The 19,520-nt window shown below is 39.1% G+C and overlaps 1 pseudogene; it reads right to left on the bottom strand.

The window, feature by feature from the left end:
* Positions 1-7,165: 7,165 nt before the first annotated feature.
* Positions 7,166-18,373, bottom strand: LOC143119662 (sulfotransferase 2B1-like; annotated as a pseudogene).
* Between the last annotated feature and the right edge of the window lie 1,147 nt (positions 18,374-19,520).

Here is a 19,520-nt window from a genome sequence, read left to right on the forward strand (position 1 = left end):
AATGACACTTTTCAAATGCAGTGAACACTGTTCTCGGCAAAGGACACACCAATCTGACATAAAGTCACATGTTTGCCATTTCAAAACACTGCCATTCCAAATTTTGGCCAACATATGTGCCACCTGGCCAAACACCTCAATGGTTAATTGTTACCACTTCAATCAGGAAGTAAGCACTATGAAAAGACCACAGGTGAGCACCATTTTTGCAATGGATGACGTTGCAGAGAGAAGGAGAGGAAGGGGGGAAATGAGAGGGGGAGGAAGAGTGAGAGCTGGTAGAGGAGTTCATGGCCATTTTTCTGCAATTTTCTTTTTCAGTTTACTGTTTTTTGTGATTTTTGTATATGCAAATATTTCTGTGCATGTGAACAATCTAAAGAATATTCTACAATTTGTTTTAGTATGGCAAAGCATACTAAAGATGAGAGTGCTCAGATAACAGTGTAGTTGGTTAGACAAAAATCTGGTAATATGAATGTGCCATTTGGTGCAAAAGTTTGATTTTGACAATGCTATATGTAGTTTTGGTTGCAGACCACAATAGTTTGCAAAATTGTGTTTTAGCAATTGGAAAAAACTTTAAAACAATGAACGACTTGGATAGCAGAGATAGCCTATATCGTAGCAAATAGCCTATTGTGATGACATAGCTTTATAAACATTTATTTCACTCGTCTTGCTGGAGTGAACGCAGACCACAAATATATACGCAAACCAGATGTACCGCAAAGCGGTACAAAATATGACCACCGCTCAGTCCTGCACATTCCCTCGCAAAAATAATTACATTTCTCTCCATCCCCTACTCTTGCAATTTTTGTGTATGTAAATGAGTGTGTGCATGTGTGTGTTTGTTTCTGTGTATATGTATGCTTCTCTCTGTGTGTGTGGCGGGGGGAGGGGGTAAATGGGGTGTGTGTGTATTTATGTGTGTGTGTGTGTGTGTGTGTCTGTGTGCGCGTGTGTGCATGTGTGTGTGCGTATGGGTGTGTTGTGTGTGTTTGTGCATGCATGTGTATGTGTGTGTGTGTGTGTGTGTATGTGTGTGTGTGTGTGTGGGTGCATGTGAGGATGCGTGTACTTCCAACATCTCTGCAAGGAGTTATTTATAACTTGGCCAGATTATTTCACTTCCCTATCCCAGAAGACCCCCCCCCCCCCCCACAGACACACACACACACACACACACACACACACACACACACACAAACACACTTTTAAAAAGCTTGATATGCCTCTGACCACAACCCACACACAGGAGGACGCAATTTGACTGTGCAAATTTAAGCAGCCGTTATACCACGGTATACCACATAACTTTTCTGAAGAAACCCTCACGAAGCAGTGCAACCGGCCGGGAAGTAAGGCCACAAAAACCATGCATAGGACCACTTAACTCATCGGCTGTTTTGAGGGCAGTAGTAGACTAAATATCCAAACAGGTCTATGTACTGCCTATGGCCTATGTCTCTAATTGGGTTAAATATTGAGAATATACATTCACTCTACTGCTCAGTGTTGCATTGGCTTAGATCGTCACTTTGTAGTATTGTGATTAAAGATTTACAGTCAACGACTACTCTCGTCTCAGCGTGTGTCCTTGAATCAAGGTTTTTGAGTCATTATTGGAGTGGTGTTTGAGTAAATTCATTGGTGTGAGTTTTTTTCCACCATATAGCCTTCAGGGTTTTTTTTTTTCTTTTTAACAGACTTAACAGATATTATGTCCTGAATTTGCTGATAAGCTACACATACAATGGTTCCTATGCTCATACAGTGGCTGTTAGAATATCCCAAACAGAATAGATCCTCGTGTTGTCAGCCACAGTTGTCAAGGGATTCTTTTGATGCTGCCCCTTTTTTCACATAAATTCCCCTTTAGTAATTATGGATAAACCCAACTTAACTTCTCTGAACTTGTTTGCTTTGCCTCCATATAGCCTACCCTTCAAGAGGAAGATCAGAACTGCATCCCATAACACAGGCTACCTGAGTGAAGGTTTGTTACATGTAGCCTAGTTAATAACTCCCGGATTTTGTAATAATCTGCCATATTTTCTAATAAACTTCCTGAACTTTGTAATATTTGTAAACTTTGTTTATATTTTGTGTTGTTTTTTACACAATTAGGGAGTTTTTTGATGAAAATGTAATAAAGTGCTGTATTATAATAAGCAACCAAAATGGATCTTCTTCTCTATACATTTTATTTTAGCAATTAAACTCAAAAAGCTAAATCAAACTTTTCAGCCTAAATTACAGAACCCTCCAAATGTATTGGGACCCCTAAAGTTGAGTAAAAAGAGGCATTTGCAACTCACTAGCAACACACATATACATATATACAAAAACAAACACAAACTATGCACACACTCATTTACATACACAAAAGTTGCAAGAGTAGGGGATGGAGTAGGAGATGGAGACACATGGTCAAGCGTTATTTATTTTTGTGGAGAGAATGGACAGCTAGCTATCCATAACAAATAGAACATTTCATTTAAGGCAAATACAAAAGGTGAAATATAAAAAATAAATAATCAAATAAAAGGAAGCAATATCCTTTGTCAGTAATAGTTGGGATTACTGTGTCACTGATTGCCTTTTCATGTGGTAGCACAGTTGAGCGATTGCAATGAGCCAGTTGAGACTGTCACAATATCAGTGGTGATGTGTTGTTAGAAGTGGTCATGTTTGGCCTATGAAACAGCATGACGCTTCATATCACATTGAGTTGTACAAGCTGCTTTAGTGAAATTACAGATCGACTGACAGTAGGCTATTATGTAAACATATAAATCTTACATAGATTATATTCTCTGTTTTACATCTCACAAAAGAGATGATATAAAAAAGATTTAGTTCAATATGCACAGCACCCTCCATATTTATTGGCACCCCAGCGCCCTCCATATTTATTGGCACCCCAGGTAAAGTTGAGTAAAATAGGTATACAAAATTATCTTTAGGCATCTTAGTCTCAGAAAAACACAACTTTTTCACAAAAAGACGTGACAAATTTATCCAAAGCGATTTATGTGTTTTATGTGAATTATTAAGACCACCGCAAAGCATTTTTTTTTTTCCAGATTATTTATCTGCATGAAACTTGGTGGGCATGTAGCCCCATAAGGATGACACATAACCATTGTTTTTCGTTTTGATCCGTCGCCCCCCTCACACACACACACACACACACACACACACACACACACACACACACACACACAGGCACGCACATACAAGCATACACAAAAGTTTCAAGAACTAGATGTACCGCAGAGCGGTACAAAATATGACCGCCGCCCAGTCCAGCACATTTTTTCCACAAAAAGAAATCACGCTGAAAGGCCTATATGATTCTAACTGTCTCACTAAATTGCATTATCCACACTCAATTCTCACTGGTATCTGCTAGACAACAAGTACCAAAACATGATTAGTTCATAGATTTCACATGTAAAATTCATTTTATACAACCCCACCTCCATCTTGCCTGTTCATAATTATGAGAAATTCTTGATTGTTTGTGTTATGTTTATGTTATGTGTGTGGGTGTGTGGGTGTGTGTGTGTGTGAGTGTGTGTGTGTGTGTGTGTGTGTGTGTGTGTGTGTGTGTGTGTGTGTGTGTGTGCGTGCTTGTGTGTGTGCCTGCGTATGTGCCTGTGCATGGAAGCGTACATATGTCTACTGTGTGAGTATGTGTCATACGCAGTGCCGGCCCAAGCCTTCTGGGGGCCCTAAGCAGAATTTGATTTGGGGGCCCCCTCCCACAACGCAGTCACCTGTGCTTGGTGATAATTGACAACTTCACACTATAATGTCATATTATAAATTAATACAGTGAGGTTATGTATTAATACAGCGACTGATTATGAACTACTGTCCCCCTGGACACAGATGCATAAGGACCCTCTCCCCCTACCCTCTTTGTGCAAATGTGGGTACAATCGGGGGTGTGTGTGTGTGTGTGTGGGGGGGGGGGGGGGTTAGATGTGATTTCCTGTATTCTGGTGCATTTTTGGGATGGTCAGCTGGAGAAGGGCAGTACCTAAATTTGTTCAGATTCATAGCCTTTTGCTTTTTGACTTATTGGTAGTGAATTCACACAACTACTTGGGGTTCAGGGTCCCTTGACCTCTTGGGCTCGGTAGGCTCATTCAGTAATCCATCCTTGCTCACATGCCAAAAATGTTTTGGGGCTCCAATCTAGACTTCTGGCCCCATGTGCTTGGTAAACCAATGTATTAATATAGTTATTTACACCAACCCTGTCACCTTTTAATCTTAGAAGGTACTAAAATCACAGATTTTTTTGAAACATTCATATTCAAAGTGAAGCACTAAGGGTGGTTTACTGAAGTTGAATTGACAAATAACAAAATACAACAGCATTTGTATTTGTTGTAAACAAGTACATCAGTTTAATGACTTGTTTTTCAACAGATTTGCTGAACAAATCCGCAAATGTGCATTAAATGAGCAATTTTCAACTACAAAATAAAAACAAAATAGACAAACATTAATAATCAAAAATAAAATGTCCCAAAAAATAGATAATTATTCCTACTTCGTTCCTGGTTTTTAGGCATCTGCAACTCTGCAGTGGACAAATCTGCAATGATTAAATAAATACATAAATAAATAAAACGATGTTAAATGTGTCGTGTCATATTAACAGGCTATGTAACCATTTGCCATCAAGAAAACCTCACCTTCTGGTAGGTAGAGTTAGGTAGAGGTAGAGATGTGCTCCAAAGGACTTCAACAGTGTCTCTGAAAAAAAAAAATATTGCATAAGTGCATAGTTGATCGAGCAGAATGAGTTTATTTTGCTATCATTACTTACACTCAAATAACAAGCAATTCCACATGTAACAATTCATATTCTATTGGCAAATGAGGCATACTCAAAAGAGTATACTTAATTGCAGTATGGTGAACGCTTAACATGGTGATCTACTGCAGCCTAAATATTAGGGTAGCACCGCTACATCACTTGCCACTATCTTAATCAAATGTAAATTTATTTTCATCACAGAAATCTCCCCACCCAACATGGTATATTTTCTCAAACACTACCATCTCTCTCCAAAGATCTTAGAGCAGAGCGGACGTACTGTTCCATCTTTGCCTATGAAGCTGGAACGTTACCGATGCCCAGAGTCGCGCTAGTCAGTGGGTTGGGTTGGGACTGGGAGCCTGGGCTTAGTCTGTTGTTGCTATCAGACTTACCACTATGTCACATATTATAGAGCAGTAATAAACTATCAACACTTTCAGGTGCGAAATCAGAAACAATCCCTCTGTGGTAAATTTGCCTTCAGCTACGTTTTCATGTAGCTACTGTAGTGCTACATGTCCACTTCAGTCAGCTAGCTAACTTTAATTTACGACATAATAAGCCTACCTAGAGCTAGGGTACATGCTTGATTGAACATCCAAAACAATCCCAATATCCTTGACATCTGAAATACATCTAGATAAATATATATTAATGGGAGACATTTCTCTGTTGATGGCGGAGATTTAGCTCTGGTGATGGCTTATATTAGATCATGACAGCTAGCTAGCTACCTCAAGCACAAAACATACTGTAAATAATCATGCAAAACATACCTGTATCTTGCTCGTTTTTCTCCTCCTCTGTCATTTTCTTCGTTCTGTTTTCGGCACCAGAGGGATACGTCCTTTTTTGTGACTTGTCTGAACATTACCGTCTCTTCCGATTGTTGAACTTGATGCAGTGTCTGCACGAATTGTATATGCACCCAAGGTGTCTACTTTATGCGCGTGACTCAAAGGCTGGCAGACACAGTAGCAGTAGGCAGGCATATTAATCATGAAATCATAATTTTCTTGATTTGAATGATAATTGTTTCATTTATTCATTCATTGATGTCACTTGTTTACGTTATTTATTATGTAAAAAAAAAAAAAAGAAACTCGATTGGGGGCCCCCTGGTGGCCAGGAGGCCCCAAGCAGCCGCTTAGTTCGCTTATGCCTCGGGCCGGCCCTGGTCATACGTATGATTACTGTGAATGTGTGTGTGTGTGTGTGTGTCTGTTTGTGCACATGTGTGCACATGAACTGGGTTAACATGACCCCTGGAGGCAAATATACGGAAAAAATGGTCATCCTAGGTCCTACAGTTCTCAAGATATTCACAGAGAACTGTGTCTGGCCTACCCTCCTTTCGGGGGGTCCAGTCCAGCGGGGGGGCTACAGATCAAAACGAAAAATGACAGTTCCATGCTATCCATGTGGGGGTACATGCCCACCAAGTTTTGTGTACCCCGGTCTTTCAGTGTCCCGGGAATCCTTGTTGGTGTACGTCACTAAATGTACACATAAATTGTTTTATTGTAAGGCCCCCCATGAACGAAAGTACACAAAACTTGGCATGCATTCGGAGGGTGTCATAATGATCCTACACTTTCAATTTCGTTCAGTTTTGACCATGTCAGCCAGAGATATTGTGATGAAAATACATGAAATAAGTGGTAATGGGATGGGTTGACATGGCCCCTTGAGATCAACATACAAAAAAAAGGTGGACCTCCTAGGCCCTACGGTTCTCGAGATATTCACAGAAAACTGTCTCCGGCCACCTACAGGCCAGTTGGTGTATAGTAACTTAAATTAATTTATTGTGTGGCCCCCCATGAACGGAATTCCACGAAACTTGGCGTGCATTCAGAGGGTGTCATAATGATCCTACACTTCCAATTTCATGCAGTTTTGACTATGTTAGGTCACAGATACCTGCGATTACAACACCTCATTTTTACTTTTTTGTGTTTAACTAAGTGGCGCTATACATGAAATGAGTGCTTATGGAATGGGTTGACATGGCCCCTTGAGATCAACATACAAAAAAAAAATGGTCCTCCTAAACCTTACGGTTCTCGAGATATTCACAGAAAACTGTGTCTGCCCTACCCTCCTTTCGGGGGGTGCAGTCCAGCGGGGGGGCTACAGACCAAAACGAAAAACGATGGTTCCATGCTATCCATATGGGGTTACATGCCCACCAAGTTTCGTCTACCCCGGTCTTTCAGTGTCCCGGGAATCATTGACGGAAATTTGGACATGCGAAAAAGAAGAAAAAAAAAAAAAAAAAAAAAAAATCTGGCTTCGCTGCGCGGCGGTCATAATAAGGGATGGAATAGGAGATGGAGACAAATTGACAAGCGTCATGTATTTTCGCAGAGAGGATGTACAGGACTGAGCGGCGGTCACATTTTGTACCGCTATGTGGTACATCTAGTTTTTACTCAACTTTCAGAGGTGCCAATAAATGTTCACCCTTTTTTCATGCATAACCCAGTAACATTAACATACATATCGCAATATACAGAATACACATCATGCAGTATTTTAAAAAGAGTGTCCTTAAGATTTTGTCATACAGCTATTTGGTCGTCATCCCAGGGAAACTGAATGTTACTTCCCTTCATCTCCTCTTTAATGACAGCTGTGAATTTCTTTTCATGCTCAGGACTGAAATGATTTTTCCAGTCCCCTGAGATGCCTGTAGGTGTGTGAGGGGAAAAAAGTAACATAAAAGCAATTGAATAAATACTGTTGAGACTAAAAACGAAAACATGTAATCACATCATGTGGTCATGATTTGTCTGTATATTGTGTCATTATATTATTTTGTCTGTTTATCATTTTGGGTATCTTCTGTCTGACATTATGCCTTTACGAAGGCAAGGTGACTTATCACTGTCCATAACCTCTTGTGGTACCAGTGAGTAGTTGGACATAGCATTGGTCTTCATAGTGTTGAAAGTGCAATGACTGACCACCTGCTCCAGGGTCTCCTCACTCATCTTTTGACCAAGGAAATCAGCAAAGCGTCTAACGACTCCTTTTAGGTCCTGCAGAGGAACACATAAAAGATTATAGCATGATATGATTACAATAGACACAAATACAGATCAATGCACTACATACTAATGAATACACCACTAAATGTAAACTTTTGTAAATGTCCTACTTCAACCATCTCTTCATAAGTGACATAAAATTCTGTCTCCCAAATCAGTGTGTCTCCAGCTCCTAACATGCGTTGTCCACTTTCCAAACATTACTTCAACAGGACAAGCAGGACATGTTGAGTCATTTTCAGCCATTGAACCATTTATTTTTTTCTCTATAACCATATCTTCAGTGTATACACATCTCACCTTTCCCTGCAAGAAATGTTTCTAGAAACTCTTCAAATGTTCCAGGATCATCAAGGCAACTGGCCATTTGGTGGAAAAAGAATGATGATACCAACACATCTTTTGGGTTGCGGGTGACATATATTACCTGAAATTTTCAAAATATAGATTTTTCATTAAGTTTATTCAGAAATATAGTGTGTTGTGGTATTATGATATCTATTTGCACCGACTAAAAGTCAGACTATAAGTTCAGAGTAGGAAGTGAGACTCTTGAAACATCAGAATGTTTACATGCAGGGATGGGCAAAAAAACAAACAAATCAGAAGCTGTATGGCCAATATACATTTTTCATGTAACATGTTTACTGAACACTAGCAATGGATAACAGTTAACTGAAAAATGGCAGAGAACAGTGATATCATTCTTTGCAGTTTACATTGTCTTGATTCATGCAATCCTCTTCTTCATAATCTGATGAGCCATGTTGTTTTGAGTATCTTGGATCGGTCTGAGGTCATTACCTTGGCTTTGGACAAGTAGAAAGAGGGAGGCATGAGGTTGTAAGGCATGTGTGACACCATCACTCTTGGAGGAGCAATTGTATCCATGACTAGAGCAGCACGCGTCTCCTCCAGCCAGGGAACTCTGTCCCAGTTTGGGATGGTCTGCACTGGAGTGAAGTCTCCTCCGTTGAGGATCAAAGGCAGGATCTCCTGCATCCATGTGGTGCCTGACAAAAAAAAAATCAGACAGTAAATCTCAAGAAGAGCATGAGCAATGCTTTGGCTCAAATGTCAATAATAATGTTCAAGTCATTCATAATCAAATAGTTCTACACGCCAGTAAAGAGGCCATGTTTTCAACTTCACAACTGGCATCATAGAGTCTGAACGTTATAATTCCCCTTAGGACAGTTTCATTCTCATTCATCAAAGAGATGCTATTTCATGTTTTGATTAATGCATTTTCTTTTTTTATTATTTGTACAGCATATTGAGACCATGCTACAAGGTGATTTTGCACTATAAATAATACTTTCATTGATTGATTGATTGATTGACTTAGTGTCACTATTTGTTGTAATTTGCAGAGAGCCAATCAGTAATCAAACAACTTTATATTGTGGTACTTTAACACACTTACTGTATCTGTCCATTTTCGTACAGAATGCAATTATTTCACATTAACTGGGCTTTCATACATAAAGTTGTGAAAACAAGTGTTTTATCATGATATACTGGGAGGGTCAGTAGATTGAATGATGGTTGATTGACTCATGTTGAATTTCCCTGAGGGAGGGAGGGAGTGAGTGAGTGAGTGTATGTATTGTATCTATCTATCTACAGCGGGGAAAATAAATATTGAACACGTCAACATTTTTTTGAGTAAGTATACTTCTAGTGAAGCTATTTGTATGAAAATTTTACCAGACATTAGTATTAACTTAGGTAATTCACACATATAAAAAAATCCAAACATTAATGTTCATAAGTAGAGTTATGAGTAAAAAAGTGGAATGCCACAGGAAAAAAGTATTGAACACGCCTACTGAAATTTCTTAAATACTTTGTGGAAAACCCTTTATTTGTAATGAGAGCTTCAAGGCATTTCCTCTATGACTAAACTAATCAGTCGCAGTATTCAGGTGTGATTTTGGCCCATTCTTTTAAACAGATAGTCTTTTAATATTGAAGATTCCAGGGGTCCCACTTGTAAATCCTGATCTTTAGGTAACTTCCAAAACTGTTCAATTGGATTTAAGTCAGGGCCTGAATTTCCTTTCTCTGAAACCAATTGAGAGTTTCCTTTGCTGAATGCTTTGGATCATTGTCCTGCTGGAAGGTCTAGCCATGTCTCATCCTCATTGTTCTGGTGGATGTCAAGATTCTCCCAGAAAAAATGGCTCCATTCATCATTTCTTCAACTGTATGAAGTCTGCCAGTACCATGAGATGAGAAACAGCCCACACCATGATGCCTCCACCTCCAAACTTCACTGTTGGTATGGTATTTTTAGGGTGATGCACAGTGCCATTTCTCCTCCAAATATGGTGTGTAGTATGACATCCAAAGAGTTAAATTTTGCTCTCACCTGACCAGAATACATTCTCTTAGTATTTCATAGGCTTGTCCAAATGTTGTGTAGCAAACTTTCAATGAGCTTCGACATGTTTTTCTTCAGTAATAAAGTCATGTGGGGTGAGCATGCATAGAGGCCATGGCGGTGGAGTGCATTACCTATGATTATCTGTAACAATTGAACCTGCTGCCTCCCAGTCTTTCTGGAGTGGTCCTTGGCTCTTAGGCTACACTTCTGACTATCCTTCTGACTTCCTGGTCAGAAATCTTGTGAGGAGATCCTGTGCATGGCCGATTGATGATGCAGTGATGTTCCTTCCACTTGCAGATAATGGCTCCAATACTGCTTACTGGATGATTCTGAAGTTTTGAAATGCATCTGTAACCAGTTCCATTGATATGTTTTGCAACAATAATGTTGCAAAGGTCTTGGAAGAGCTCTTTGCTTTTACCCATCATGACATGTTTCTTGTGTAACAACTTGGTAACGAAAAACCTTTTTATAGCTCATCAATATGTACTAACCCAGCTTACATTAATTTGCACAGATAGGAGAGATAATTACTCTCTAACTATATATAGATTCCAGCTCGTTCCTTGCCATTCCTTGCCTTTGTGTACAGTTTTTTCTTAGTGTGTTCAATACTTTTTCCCTGTGCCATTACACATTTTTACTCATAACTCTACTTAGGGACATTAATGTTTGGATTTTTTAATATGTGTGGATTACCTAAGTTAATACTAATGTCTGTAGAAAATGTAATGCGAATAGCCTCTCTGGAAGTATACTTACTGAAAAAAATGTTGACGTGTTCAATACTTATTTTCTCCGCTGTATCTATCTATCTATCTATCTATCTATCTATCTATCTATCTATCTATCTATCTATCTTATTTTAGTTGCTCTGTTAAGATTTTTTAAATTAGTAACTATTGGTGGCAAAAAAAAAAATCTTTGCTATATCTTCACATCGTTTTCAGATAAAACCAACGTTTTAGAGCCTAACACTGTTGTTAGTGGGCGTTTGTGCCACTGACTGCCCAAATTTTGCAATAGGCTAGATTGTTTTGCCTCATTAAATATCAATATAGGTCACAAAGATATATAGATGTTCTTCCTGGAAATTACTGTGGAAGTGTCTGTTAAATACCCGTTAATTATCAACTGCACATACCCATCATATTCATCTCACACATGCTCAGGTCAATGCACATGACTTACAGTCATGAAACATGGGCTGAATCCCATTCTCCCCTATATTGATAATTGATTGATACCTGGTATATGATTGAGTCCAAGACGCTGAAAAGGCCCGAATTCTGATCTGTAAAGCAGGGCATCTCTGTCTTTGTGTTCTACACAGAACTGTTCATCCAATCAACTTCACCCTGTGAGTCCAGTGTGTTGAGTGTGAAGTTGTTTTGATGTGAAATGTTTAAGATATACTATGGGCAAAAGTATTGGAATACATAAAACCACAGGTCATGCAGTCTGCATTCACAAACATTTATGAAAGAATGGGTCGTTCCGAAGAGCTCTGTATTGCAAGCATGGTAACAGTCATAGGGTGCACAAAGGTCAGTTATGGTCCATAACAACGTGATTGGGTGAGTTTGGAGTGGAAGAACTTGACTTGCCTGCACAGAGCTCTGACCTCAACACCCCATCGAACATCTTTGGGATTAACAGAGATCGCAAGCTAGGCTCTCGTCCCAAATCAGCGCATGACCTCACAAATACTCTTCATGGATGAATGGGCAAAAAATCCTTGACAGACTTGGTTAGCAATTTATCCATCTAAGCCAGCACATAGACCACATCCAATATATTCTTTACAACAACACATCCTCAAATGTCACAGAATTTGCTCTCCTTGTGTGTAAATCTTTTTCTAAATTTGTGGAATCACTCAAAGTAATTTCATAAGGAGGAACAAACCTCAGTGCCAGAGTACTGACTCAGAAACGAACTGACTAAAATTTAGATTTAGTTTAATTATGGGCCCAATTATCTTTCAGCTGAGAGCCATAGTTGTTTGCACCGTTTGCCACTGCATTGTTCGGTTGTCTTAACATAATTCAGCACACTAATGTCCACCACAGTCTGCTCCATGTTTATTTTCATGGTGCAAATTGTCGATTTTAGGCCTACTGTAAGTTGTGTGTGTGTGTGTGTGTGTGTCGCATGTCTGCTTTACTTTTGTAGGCTACGTTTAGCTTTGATGCAGTTTGTCCGAAGCAAGTCGGTTGTCAGAGGAAATACTAGCTGCAATGCTCAAATATACGGAGCACAGGAGGTGTCATTGCAAGATATTTTTGTGTATCGAGACAATGTATGCTCATTTTACTAAATCGTGCACACATTTTACTAAATTGTGCACTCATTTTACTAAATTGTGCTCTCAAAACGGGCACACGATTTAGTAAATTGTGCGCAAGTTTTAGGCTACTAAATTGTGCTCTCAATTTACAACAATTAAAATGAGAACACAATTTAGTAAAATGTAAAATGCGCACGTTTGACTATTTTAGTAAAACGTGCGCACAATTTACTAAATCATGTGCACATTTTACTAAATCGTGAGCACGATTTACTAAATTGAGAGTACAATTTTGTAAAATGAGTGCACAATTTAGTAAAATGTGCGCACGATTTAGTAAATTGTGCACACAATTTAGTAAAATGAGCGCACGTTTTCTGGATATATACCAAAAAATATCTTGCAATGACCCCTCTAGTGTTCTGTAGGATAGGCTACAACATTTTATTCTTGAAAATTGGGCTATTGACGGCAAGGAACATTCAATGAAATGCCTTAGAATGCTGCTTTTTAAACAGGCGTCTGCATTTGGTAGTGCCATTGTTTGCTTCCCCTTACTGTTTACAAATCAGTTTTCCATGCAGGAGTCAAGGACGTGGAATACTGCGCGTGGTTTGATTGACAGCCTTGTAATCTGATAACAGAGAAAGTCGGCTATAAAGTCTAGACTTTGGACAGAAAACGAAATGTCATTTAGGCGAAAACATTCTGTGAAAACGCAAATATATTAAGATGTAAACAGCATAGGCCTAATCAATTGATTTAAATGTCTGGTGGATTTTCTTTTACCAAGGGAACCTATCAAAATCCGCAGTAGCACCAACTGAAACATTGAAACCACCACGCATCATGAAACTCAACTCTAGCAAGGAACAAAACATCGTTCTGAGGTTCGTTGGGTAGGTTCTCATGCAGACGACACTATTAACGAACAGCACATTTGTCAATTAACCAACCTGACTTTGGGTAAGTGATGACGAAGACATCATCATCTTTGACCTGAAATTCCTCGAAATATTTAAGACTTTCTTCAGTGAGATATTACTGGAAGCCGCAGTCCGTAATAAGTCAGATACTTGGATTCCATGCTGGATTTTCATCAAATGCATCTCTCTGTGTGTGGTACTGTGGTGTGCCTGCCCCTTTCGTGTGTGTGCAGCTATGTTTATAAGATTAACGGCTGAGCTCATTTAGATGGTTCTATCACTGTCTGGTCAAACATATTATATTAGGTATCTTCACTAAAAATCTATTCAATTCTCAAAATAACATTACATTTCAGGGTGTTTGTTACTAAAACATGTTTATGAACTAGATGTACCGCAGAGCGGTACAAAATATGACCGCCGCCCAGTCCAGCACATTTTTTCCACAAAAATAAATCACGCTGAAAGGCCTATATGATTCTAACTGTCTCACTAAATTGCATTAGCCACACTCAATTCTCACTGGTATCTGCTAGACAACAAGTACCAAAACATGATTAGTTCATAGATTTCACATGTAAAATTTATTTTATACAACCCCACCCCCATCTTGCCTGTTCATAATTCTGAGAAATTCTTGAATTGTGTGCATGTGTGCGTGTACACGTTTATGTTTATGTGTGTGTGTGTGTGTGTGTGTGTGTGTGTGTGTGTGTGTGTGTGTGTGTGTGTGTGTGTGTGTGTGTGCGTGCTTGTGTGTTTGCCTGCGTATGTGTGTTTGTGCATGTGCATGTATGCGTACATATGTCTACTGTGTGACAATGTGTCATACGTATGATTACTGTGAATGTATGTGTGTGCGTGTGTATCTGTTTATGCACATGTGTGCACATGGAATGGGTTGACATGGCCCCTTGAGATCAACATACAAAAAAAAAAAAGGTCCTCCTAAACCTTACGGTTCTCGAGATATTCACAGAAAACTGTGTCTGCCCTACCCTCCTTTCGGGGGTGCAGTCCAGCGGGGGGGCTACAGATCAAAACGAAAAACGATGGTTCCATGCTATCCATATGGGGCTACATGCCCACCAAGTTTTGTCTACCCCGGTCTTTCAGTGTCCCGGGAATCATTGACAGAAATTTGGACATGCGAAAAAGAAAAAAAAAAAAGAAAAAAAAGAAAAATAAATCTGACTAAACCTATATGACCGCCGCTTCGCTGCGTGGCGGTCATAATTATGCATTTAAAGCCTAGCTGTCCCAGCAACTAGCCAAAACACTGATTTGATACACAGATGTATAACTGCCTTCATTGTTCCCAATGGTGGTTATGAAAGACAAAATACGCATACAACTCCAACCCTCAATCCAGAGAATCCTGAACCCCCCTGCCCCACATGAAATGGGTGCCATTGGGTGCTTAAAGAGAGTGCCAGCAGCATGGACTGTAGCTTAATGCTTGTGAGTAAACATAGGCTAAGTCAAGAATGGTCTTAAACATGCAGTTATCTCGATATTATCCATATTATTTTTTTTTCCTCCCCAAAGTTTTCCCCTGAGACACACACAAGCTTCCTCAGCAACACACAGCTGCAGTGACTCCTAGTAAGTTCAGCGTGCCAAGCATTACTCCCACTGCCTCAGTGCTGTGAACGAGAGTGATAAAGAAGTGGGAAGAGGGAACAGATGTGCATGACACCAGTGAGCACAGCTTTCGCTAGCAACACCGGCCAGCAGAAACACTAATAGTCCAGATAATTACTTTTGTGCATGAATCAACTTACAAAAATGAAGTCTTCTGATAAGAGAGAGAGAGACTCACTGTGGGGTGGGGTGTGATAAGATCGGTTCTATAAGCTGTTCATCATTGTTCCACCATTCAAGGCATATGCTGACATCTTTACCAAATTAAGAAATATAAACTTCCGGAAACAAATGTAACCAAACATGGAAAATATGAAAGACCCACAGCTCTCATCATGGGGTATATGACCTACAATATTAGTTTGAAATCAGATTAGTTGGCTTGGAGTACATTAAAAAAACATTGAACTGTCCCTTAGGCCTATGTCATTTTTATCTTTGAGTTAGGGGTAGTTTTTTATAGTGATGGGGACGAGACCGCCTATGCCGAGTCCGAGACAAGACCGAGTCTTTGAAGGTTCGAGACCGAGTCGAGACCGAGTCCGTTGGTTCTCAAATACAGTCGAGTCCGAGTCAAGACCGAGTCTTTGAGGAAGCAAGTCCAAGTCGAGACCGAGTCCTTTAGGAGTCGAGACCGAGTCGAGACCAAGACCATAAAAACATGTCAGTTTTCATATTCATGATTTAATATTCATGATTTAATATCACCCCAATTAATAATGAACAGTTAGGCCCAGGCTTGGAATTTCACCATTTTAGGGGCAAGGCCACTTGGCCTTCAGTTGGGTATATTTGGTGGGGGGCACAAAGGCCACATGTCAGGGCACCAAGGCCAAAGTTAACTATACAGTAGTAGGCTATAAAAATAATCAAAGTTGTATTTAGCCTATTCACAGCAGTAGACCTGCATCACTGTATGAAACATTACAAAAACATGAAACATGACATATTACATAGAACTGTAATTCATCTGATCATCTAATATTTAGATGTCTAGGCTATATTAAATATTTATATTTATTTTATATTTGGCCTGTTATGGAATCATGTATTGAACAATTTAAGCACAGCTCAGCTTTAAGAAACTCAAATAGCCTAGATGCACGCTTAGCATTTTTTGATCATTAAAACTCCTTTCACAAACTCAGCTGTATATCCTCTGATTTTAATATTTACCTATATCTAGGCAATATTTGTAACATTTATTATGTATTTGGCCTGTTATGAAATCATGAAGAACGATTTAAACACATTTTGAAAGACCAAAGTTGGAGACATGAATATAGACCTTGCTGCAGATTACATTTTTAATTTAACCGGAATACTCTGGAACGGCTTACTGTACAGGGGACTGCTTTATTTCTGGTAAGGTCTGCTGTTTATTCTGATATATGGTTTGTCATGTGTTGAACTAAGGGTTCGTGAAGTATTCCACCGACATGAATGGGTAGAGGAGATGGGTATAGCACCTTATGTAGACGTTATGATTACATTTAATTATATTATTTACTTTTCTCACGAACTGTTCACCACAGCAATTAGCGGCTAACATCGTTTAAAAGCTGAGAAAAAACTCTTTCATGTGATGTGATACATGTGTCTGTCTGATGAGTAGGCTTAATGATTGCGAGTATTTCAACTGAGAAGAATGGGTGAGTTTGGACGCACTTTCTGTCTTGGCATGCGCTGTCATTTTCTCCACTGTGTAAGACTGAATTAGTTTGCGCTGTGATGCTAAGATTATTTTGACAGGCTATAGGCTAAATAGAAATCGCTATTAAACTGACGCAAAGCAGAATATTGAAAGAAGGGGACACCAAGGCCAACGCAAGGGGCAAAGACGTGGCCGCCGTGAAATTTCATTTTCATTTGTTTTTTTATATGAACATAAAAAATGCGCTGGTCTCGAGGACTCGGTCTGAAATTACGAGTCCTTCTCCTCCCACTGTGGTCCGAGACCGAGTCAAGACCGAGTCTTTGAAGGAACAAGTCCGAGTCGAGTCCGAGAAAGCAGAAATCGGTCTCGAGTCCGAGACCGGACTCGAGTACTACATCACTGGTTTTTTAGTTACTTATTTTTAAAATTGATTTATTGGTGATGAAAACAGGCACAATCATGCATGAGAAAACATGCATTTTAATCTTTAAAGAAGTTGGATGTATTCAAGTTGTTGTTTGATGTGGTATTCTGACTAGACCAATTTCTCTTTACTATCATATTCATAGAGTTGACAAATGTAACAAATCTCCTTTTTCTTTAAGACCATGACATCTCAGCCAGAATGAATTTGCAGAGAAAGAGTGCACAGACAAGTGAAAGTTCCATAAAAGCAAACAATGCAATCTCTTTCAGGCTTACGTGACAAAGACTACGAGGATTTAGACTCAACAGGACACAGCTGTTTCCAGAGTTAAGGCTATGTATGCAGCTTCTTGAAAACTTTGGCAAGCATCTTCATGGCCCACCCGTTCAATTCAAGAACAATGGAGGGAAAGAGGAGAGGATCAATTAATATTCTGCCATCAAATTCAGGACCTTTATGGTATGGATAATGTTGATAATGTTGTGAGAAATGTAAATAATTATTTCATATAATGACCTGGAGAATGCTCATATAGAACAGGATGTGTCCTCATATGAACCCGCAGAATGAACACAGATGCAAGTCTAGCCTAATGTGCCTGTTATCCACTTCCTGTCAACCACATCCAAAAATACCCCATATTTGTTTGTTTTTTTTCAATTCCAAAATATTGTAGGCCTAATCACTATGCTGAATTTATTTTATTTTTTTGTCATGTGATATCCTCCTGGGAACCAAGAAAAAAAAGTGTCCAACAATTTCTTTTTTTTGTGTGATTTCCTTTCTATTTAGGATTAAAAAAACATCTTACAATTTTTATTTTTTTAAATGTATTTTTATTTTAAATTTTATAGCATGTCCCCTGTGGTGGACAAAAGAACCGTTTTACTATGAAAAGGTAGCCATGAAAATAGACAAAAATGGACAAATTATGCTTTTAGTGGTATTAAATTAAGGGTAAACTTAACCAAATATAAAGGAAAATGTTATTTATCCTTCTAGACTACTTTATTTGCCTTTTTGGACAGTTGTATTTCTTTTTTCTGGATTGTTCATTTCATTTTCATGTTTTTCTTTCATCTGCAATAATTCATTTTTTAGTCTTACTCTTCCTTAGGCACAGGTTCATAGTCCTCATCTCTGTTTCACTCACTCATCACCTGAGAGCTCCAAATCTGACCCCCCCTCATTCATCCTATACAAATGATCTCTTAAATTTCCCAAAAAATCAAAATATTATAATGGACATCCATAAAGTCACTATTATTTCAAAATGTAAATAACTTAACTTCTTTCAAAATGAATCATATGATTCCTGACATTTTCATTAACAAGACCATATATTGCCATCATAATGAATGCTTAATAAGAAGACACTATTTGACTTATCTCTCCTCCTTCCATAAAATGTGTTTGTTTTGATGTCAACCATTTTTGAGAACCAGGAAAGGGGGTTCCCAGCAACCCAGCCAATCACATGATATATCATTAGAAAGCCCAGGATGTCCTCTTTAAAAGACCACAGGAATTGATAGAATAGCTCAAAGGGGTAAAGGGGTATGCTTCTAGAACTTATGTCCACTACAGAGGACATAGGTCTATGGATTGGTTCTCAGGAGGATATGATATTGGAACTATAATGTGATATGATTTGTAACTTTGTCTTATTTATTTTATATCCAATTTAAAATCGTTGTATCGCTGTCACCTGGAGGCCTATATCTTGTGACGTCAGATGTCTTGCACTTCCCTACTCAGATTTCAACCAGACTTTCTAATGAGGACACACTTCACTCAAAGAATCTCCCATAGAAATGTATGGGGTTAGTTCATAACGCACACATGGCAGTCATCTACACATATCCCGCCATTTCCGCCGCCACAAGTTGACGTGTGAATACATCGTGCTAACCCCATGTGGTGTGTTGTGAATACATCAGGCCAATTATGTGTTGTGATCTCGCAGCTGGAGCGAGGTTGGTATGTCGTGATTCGTGAAGCATTGGGCACGCGCAATTGTACCCGAAATAGATGCCCGATAAGTGCCCAAAAAGAGTTGCAATATGGCTGCCGAGTGGAGGGACTTGCCTAAAAGGACTTTATTTCAACTTTGCACCTCCAGACATATTGAGTGAATGGCCGACAGGAAGTGTGTGGTCAGTTCCTTCTAGGAGGATGAATGGTATTAAGAGGAACAGTGAAAATGTTATGACAGTAAGTAGCATAATAGTGTATGGAAGTTTTCATGTATACTGATTATGGGATGTCAGTATAGGCATTTGTAC

This window comes from Alosa pseudoharengus, unplaced genomic scaffold (genome assembly GCF_046254945.1).
Source record: "Alosa pseudoharengus isolate Yale_2024_CS ecotype anadromous, Long Island Sound unplaced genomic scaffold, YU_APseudo_1.1 YU_APseudo_1.1_scf_12, whole genome shotgun sequence".
Lineage (NCBI taxonomy): Eukaryota > Metazoa > Chordata > Actinopteri > Clupeiformes > Clupeidae > Alosa > Alosa pseudoharengus.